Source organism: Cebus imitator, unplaced genomic scaffold, assembly GCF_001604975.1.
Source record: "Cebus imitator isolate Cc_AM_T3 unplaced genomic scaffold, Cebus_imitator-1.0 Scaffold68, whole genome shotgun sequence".
Classification (NCBI taxonomy): domain Eukaryota; kingdom Metazoa; phylum Chordata; class Mammalia; order Primates; family Cebidae; genus Cebus; species Cebus imitator.
The window spans coordinates 7,833,696-7,841,410 of NW_016107383.1; positions in this window are offsets into that span (position 1 = coordinate 7,833,696).

Here is a 7,715-nt window from a genome sequence, read left to right on the forward strand (position 1 = left end):
TACTTCCCACCTGGCTACTGCAGGACATTGAGAGGTCAAGCTGGGAAAGGTCTGGAGTCTACAAATCATCACCCTCAATGCTGAAGAACAGGAGACGCACTTGGGGGGCATTCTGAAGCTCAAAGCTAAACAGTGTTATGGGCTAAGACTAGCGCTTAGTTTCTTCAGTTTTCTTGCTTGGCATGGGGAGGTGATTAAAAATTGGCTTTGGACAAACATATTCCTCAGTTCAAGCAGAAGCCACACAGCTTAATATCTGTGTGAGTGTAAGTGAGTTACTTCACATCTGGGGTTCATTGGCCATGTCTGTAGAATAGGGAAACTAATAAGATCAACCTCACAAAGTTATCAGGAGGATTAAAGGAGAAAATATATATCAAGTAATTACCATATTTCCCAGAATATTGTAAGGGTCAATACTTTGACCTTATTGATCCATATTTTTGTTACTTTTTTTTCTGGTGGAGGGAGAAAGAATCTCACTTTGTTGCCCAGGCTGGAGTGCAGTGGCACAATCATGGCTAACTGTAGCCTTGGAATTCCTGGGCTCAAGGGATCCTCCCACCTCAGCCTCTGAATAGCTAGGACTGCAAGTATGTATCACTAGGCCTGGCTAATTTTTGTTTTATTTTTTGTAGAGATGAGGTCTTGCTATGTTGCCTGGTCTGGTCTTGATCTCCTAGCCTCAAGTGTTCAGCCAACCTCAGCCCCCTAAACACTGGGATAACAGGTGTGAGACACCTCACCCAGCCTTTTTGTTTTTTCTTTTAAATCTTCCAGTTTCTATACCTGCTCTCCTCATTATCCTGATTTATCCTATTGTGTATTAAGGACCTATTTCTTGCCAGACATTTTACAGGATATTGAAAACTACAAAGTCCAAAGGGATATTTCTCTTTCATTCTAGGAGCTCTCAGACCGTTGAGAAGAAAAACACCCAGTGTTTTTGTGTGCCTACTATTTATCAGGATTTGAAAGGACTCTGACAAGTCCATCATATATATAGACTTATCTAGTGCTCACAGCAACCTCATAAATAGTAAATGTTATTGACATTTTATAGATAAGAAAAGTAGCCTTGCCCTCAGCTAGTATGGGATGAAGCGGGATACAGTAGCGCTTTATAAGCCAAAACAATCTAGAATTAAATCCTGTCTCCTCCTACTATTACTAAGTATATGACCTAATGTGTCCTCATAGCTACTCTAAGCCTTGAGTTACTTGACTCTAAAATGAGAATAGTAGCTAGTTCATTGGGTTTTCCTGAAGATTAAATGGAATCAAATACCCAGTACCAAACCCAATGTTCAACACAAGGATGGCATGAAATAAATACTATTATCATCACATTGTGAGAACTGACCTCTGAATGTAACTCTGACTTCCAAACTCCAAAACGTTTTAGGTATGAATTCTTTCTGCAACAAAAGTGTGTGTTCTGCTTTTAAAATTCAGTTTTGATTGCTGACAAGAAGGAAAAGAGATGTTTGTATTAATTAGGATACTGGCTATATTGCTCTATCAATCAGGTACAAAATACAGTGGCTTAAATAAGATAGAAATGTATTTCCTTCTGTCTCATATAATATTGTACAAGTCAGTGGTCCAGATTATTTTGTTCCAGGGGCCATTTAGGGAACCCGGGTCAAAGTTGGGTCGCTTTCTGCTGTTCTTGGTTTCAGCCCACAGGAAGACCAAAAAGAGGACAAGTAGAGGGCAAACAGTATCCTTTAAGCAAGTGACTTGAAAGTTGCAAAGAATACATCTACCTACATTTTAAAGGCTGTATTAAGCTGCAAAGGAAGGTGAGAAATGCAGTCTCCCACTGGATAGGCTAATATGTCCTATAAAACCATAGCTATGCAAGACAATTTGAGAGGAAATAAATAATAATTATATCTGGAGAAATATAATGCTGATTTTAAGTCATATTAAGCATATTATGATCTTCCAATAATTTTTTCGATTTTCCTTTTATATATAATTAGATGAATTGACTAGCAAGGTTACAGGCTAGGCATTATTTTTCTAATTTAAGCCTATTGCATGTACACTTTAAGACACTGTTTGAGTAGAATCTCCTGGAGTACACGTTCTTCTACTACTGCCGATATAATTTACGTTCCTCTTCTCTATTTTTTTTTTTCTTTTTTTTGAGATGGAATCTTGCTCTGTCACCCAGGCTGGAGTGCAGTAATGCAGTCTTGGCTCACTGCAACCTCCTCACTGCAACCTCCGCCTCCTGGGCTCAAGCAATTCTTCTGCCTCAGCCTCCTGAGTAGCTGGGTTTATAGGCATGTGCCACTGCGCTCAGCTAATTTTTGTATTTGTAGTAGAAACGGTTATGTTTCCAGGTTGGTATTGAACTCCTTTAGCTCAGGTGATCGGCCCACCTCGGCCTCCCAAAGTGCTGGGATTACAGGCATGAGCCACCACACCTGGCCCTCTCCTCTATTTTTAATCCTCATTAATGTTTTATTGCAGGTATCTATTTATAGGCTTTTTACATTCTCATGCTGCTATAAGGTCATACCTGAGGCTGGGTAATTTATTAAGGAAAGAGTTTTAATTGACTCACAGTTCTGCAGGACTGGGGAGGCCTCAGGAAACTTATAATCATGGCAGAAGGGGAAGCAAACATATCATTCTTCACAAGGTGAAGAAAAACAAAAGCCAAGTGAAGGAGAAAGTCCCTTATAAAACTATCAGATCTCAGGAGAACTTACTATCATGAGAATAGCATGTGGGAAATCACCCCCCGGATTCAGTTACCCCCCCACCAGGTCCCTCCCATGACATATGGGGATTATGGGAACTAAAATTCTAGATGAAATTTGGGTGAGAACACAGCCAAGCCGTATCAGAGGTCTATCTTCTTTCCTTGAATCTCTTCTTTACGTAGGTCAGAATCCTTCTACATATTATCTTATTCTCTCCAGGGCCAAGCAGCATATATAGAAAATTAATGCTAAATACATTAATAAACTGAAAAAAAGATGCATATAGAAACTTCCGAAATGGTGCTTGACTTATTTATTGAGTACCTGTTAAGGGGCAATGTTAGATGACAATGAATGGTGAAAGAATAGATGGCATTCCCCTCTACCCCTGCAAATGTGGACTGTAAATATATTCAAATGTGTTTGTTCCCACATTGGGTATATTCTTGATTCTATGAGATGGATAAAAGCATTTACTAAATTACACAGCAAATAGTAATCCTTGAACAACTTCAAGGTCAATAAATATATAGTTCTTTGTGATATGAAAGGTTTTAATGAAAGACATGTTTCCTTCTCTTAGATCATTTGTTCTTATTCCCCAATGAATCTTTGAAAGGTTTGTGATTCAAGTACAGCTTGGTCTTCATGAAACAGTTTATGAGAACTTAAAAGAGGTCTCTCTCCACTCTAAACAAAATAAGCTAATTTGCTGATTTATTGTACTTTTCTCTCTTTCCCTGAAATCTCAATCTTTATTATTATTATGTTTAAATAAGTCTGTTTTAAAATTTTGTTTCCCTGGCAAGCTGTCTCACTTTTCCTTTCTTTTCATTATTCAGAAACATCTTTTTTCTTCACTGCCTCCCAGCCACCCCAGTTACCACTTGTCTGAGTTTCTTTTTCCCAAATTACTGCCTTTTGTCTTCTCAGCTACAGTGTAATGAAATGTCTTCTTCCTACGAACGTTTTGACCTCAAACCAAATAAGTTTCAGAGAAGGCTCACACGTTCCTCATCCTGTTGTAGCATTAACGTATTCTAGATCCATAGGAATTGATGCATTATGATTTATTTATAAGAGCCTGCAGATTTAACAAATGTAGCTAAAAGTGCTTAACATGTCTTAAACAATTTCAAAGGAGACATACAGAACACATAAAATCAGCTGGCTACTTGTAAATCTGGCAACATTTATTGGTTTTGATTAATGCTACTTAACATAAAACATACGTTTTCTGCTCAAATTAATCTTAAAACGAATTTGGCTCATTTATTCTTAGCTAAATTTTCTAATCAAATATACGCTCTTCAGCAAATTACCCTTTCTATAAGTGACTGCTATGCAGTAAAGTTCAGTAAAATGTTCTGTGTCTATACATTGCCTGTCGATTTTGCTATGTATTATCTACATTCAGACATTACATGTGTCTCAGTTGTGAGTTATTGTGCTTTTTTTTCTGTCACCAGAACCTAAAAATACTATGCACAACATATATTCTCAATTGAATTAAAAAAATTTCTTTACTCTCTCAACTGAGCATCCAGTGTACCAGCATTATGCCAAGCACTGGTAAACAAAGGTGAATAAAATGCCACTATCTTTGCTCTTGTGAAAGGAAAACTAAACATGGGACCCACAAATCACTAAGCCGAGGGGCAAGTCAAGCTGGGGTCTATGTCAGGCAAACCTGCCACCCGTTTTATTCCTAAGTAAGATAAGCTACAAAGGTAAGACGTTACATACCTCCCTATTTGCCCATAAGGAAATTCATTGTGGACAAAAGACAGAACTCAAAGTTATCCCCTTTAGGATTACCTGAGACAAATGCATATCTGATTCGTTCCTTTGCCATGTTGTTTATATAAAAATGCAGATTTACTGAGCCAGACTAAATTGTGTATTCAGTTGAAGGCTGGTCTATGATTCATTAAAAAAATGCAGTCATCTGGTGGCTTGTGCCTGTAATCTCAGCTACTTGGGAGGCTGAGGTAGGAGAATTGCTTGAACCGGGACCTGAGAGGCAGAGGTTGCAGTGAGCCGAGGTCGTGCCAATTGCACTCCAGCTTGGGCTACAGAGTGAGACTCCATCTAAAAAATAAAAAAAGAATGTAATCATCCAGGATTCAAAAGAATGCAACCTTTGATCCCTTATCTGCTTCTGATCTGAAAAATCCCATTTTAAGTTGTTCCCCCTTACTGGAACAAACCTATGTACATCTTACACATATTGATGGATGTCGCATGTCTCCCTAAAATGTATAAAAGCAAGTTGTGCCATGACCACCTTGGGCACATGTCAGCAGGACCTCATGAGGCTATGTCACAGGTGCATCCTTAACCTTGGCAAAATAAACTTTCTAAATTGACTGAGACCTGTCTCTGATATTTTGGGTTCACACTCTCAGGAAGTTCACAGTCTAACTGAGGAGAGAGAGACAATTGCAATCATTGTCAGATGTTGCCTAAAAAATGTATTAAAGTGAGCAGACCAAGACTTAGTTGGCCTAGGCACTCATCTAGATCCCGACAGTAAATCGTTCTAAAGACAAGCGGTTGTTTTCTAGGCAAATAAAAATAGGATGCAGTTGTAAACAAAGTACAAATCTGGGAGTCTAAACACTGTAAAAAATGTAAACAACATTTTTTGGTAATTTAGAAAGGTTATAAACATTTTTTAAAAATCATACCCTTGTAATAATTTAAAACTAGTTTGCTAAAGTGAGTAGTATATTGAAAATTGTGAAATTCAGTGGGTAGCAAATAAATGCCTAGAGTTGTTGATTTTATACTTTTTGCTCCTGAAGCAAAGTTTTTCACACCTTAGATACTTGTCAAAATATAGGCACTTCCTTGACATGGTGTATAAATGCACGCAGAGTTCACCTGACCACCTGACTTGGTGCTATGGAATTAAAGATGCTTATCATAACCCCTGCCAACTTATCTCCCTAAATGCAAAGAGTGTGGACCCTGAAATCAGACAATTCCAAGCAAAAATAGTGGACTTTTATCAGGAGAGTAATCTTGGGTAAGTACCACAAAAGCACTGAGATCCAGGGTCCTCAAAATTGAGAGAGATCCAAGAGTAACTATTTTAGAGAGTTATTGTGAGAATTAGATGAAATCAAATATCTGGTGGCTCCTGCCTGTAAAACCAGCACTTTGGGAGGCTGAGGCAGGAGAATTACTTTAGGTCAGGAGTTCGAGACCAGCCTGGCCAACATGGTGAAACCCTGTCTCTACTAAACATACAAAAATTAGCTGGCCATAGTGGTGCACATCTGTCATTCCAGCCACTCGGGAGGCTGAGTCACAGCAATCACTTGAACCTGGGAGGCAGAGGTTGCAGTGTGCTAAGATCGCACCACTGCACTCCAGCCTGGGAGATAGAGTGAGACTGTCTAAAAAAAAAAAAAAAAAGGAGAAAGAGAGATCTGTGTTAGCCAGGATTCTTCAGAGAAACATAACCACAAGTGGAGACAGCTTTATTATAAGGAATTGGCCCATGTGGTTGTGGCTGACAATTCCCAAGATCTTCAGGATGAGTTGGCATGCTGGATAACCATGAAAGCCAGTGGTGTAGTTCCAGTTCAAAGGGCAGCAGACTTGAGTTTTAGGAACAGCCCATGTTTCAGTTCAAGTTGAAAGGCAGGAAAAAACTGATGTGTCAGTTTGAAGGCAGGCAGGAGTAGTTCTTTCTTACTTGGGGGAGGGTTAGCATTTTTGTTCCATTCAGACCTTCATATAATTGGATGAGGCCCATCCACATTAGGCCTACCCACATCCATCTACCAATTTAAATGTTAAAAACAGCCTTACAAGAACACTCAGGATAATGTTTGAACAGATACCTGGACACCTTGTGGCCTAATCAAGTTGACACATAAAAGTAACCATTATAATATCAGGAGTTCATTTCCTAATGATTGAAATGAGGCTTCGTAAAAATCTCGAATAAGTGAAACCATAATATACACACGGAAGAAATGGCTTCCTCAATTATTGTTTAATAGCAAACAGAAAAAAAATAGCAGAACATAAATAATTATTTCTGTAGAAGCTGAGGATCATTATGGCAGAGTGAACTACTAAGAGTGAAAAGGAGGAAGTGATTTCAAAAATTTACAATAAGAAAAATACAGACTATCAGCACACTTTTCCCAAAAGTCAATATAGCACAGAATCACCACCACAACCACAAAATGAGAAAATCAGCTTGTGGCCCACTCAAAGGGCCACTTTCTAACCACACACTGGGATGCCTGATGAGCCATAATTCTAGCGGTAATCCAACATGGAATGAAGGAAAAAAATCCTTGTGTTTGATGCTGTATCTCTCAGTAGACTGCATTTAACAATTCCTGTAAGGCAACAGATTAAAACGGAAACCATGGAGGGGTGTCAAAATTAAATTCTCCTGAGAGACCTAAAGGGAATTCTTTGAGAAAAAGAAGCTATAGACATGAATGTGGCATGAATTATGTTTTCTAATAAATCTCATCATTTGGACTTGCTTAAGTCTGAATGACATATACTTACTGAGTGCCTGCAAGTGCCAGGCATTATACTGATTGCTGTCTCCTGTGTCTCATTCATATAAAAGCACTGTAAGGTCCATGAGGGTATCCATCTTACCAATGATGATGCTGGACCTCAACAATGAAGGTTAATATCACATACGTAGAGAACACTGCATCTGGGATTCAGACCCAGTCACCCCTATTCCAAAATCAGAAGACTTGAAAGCCCTGGGTATTCTTCACAGTTGATGCTTGGTTGTTGCATGGAGTAGGACAAATCCAGACAGCAGTCAGCATAATGGCCCACCAACCCCCACCCCAGAAAACCTACTGCTTAAAAAATTATAATTGTCTAAAAATATGGTGGTTGTATAAAAAACATATAATTGTTAGTAAAGTTACAACAAATATTATCTACTGATACTTTTTTACGCTTTTAGGTATATGATTACATTTATGTAACACTCTTTTT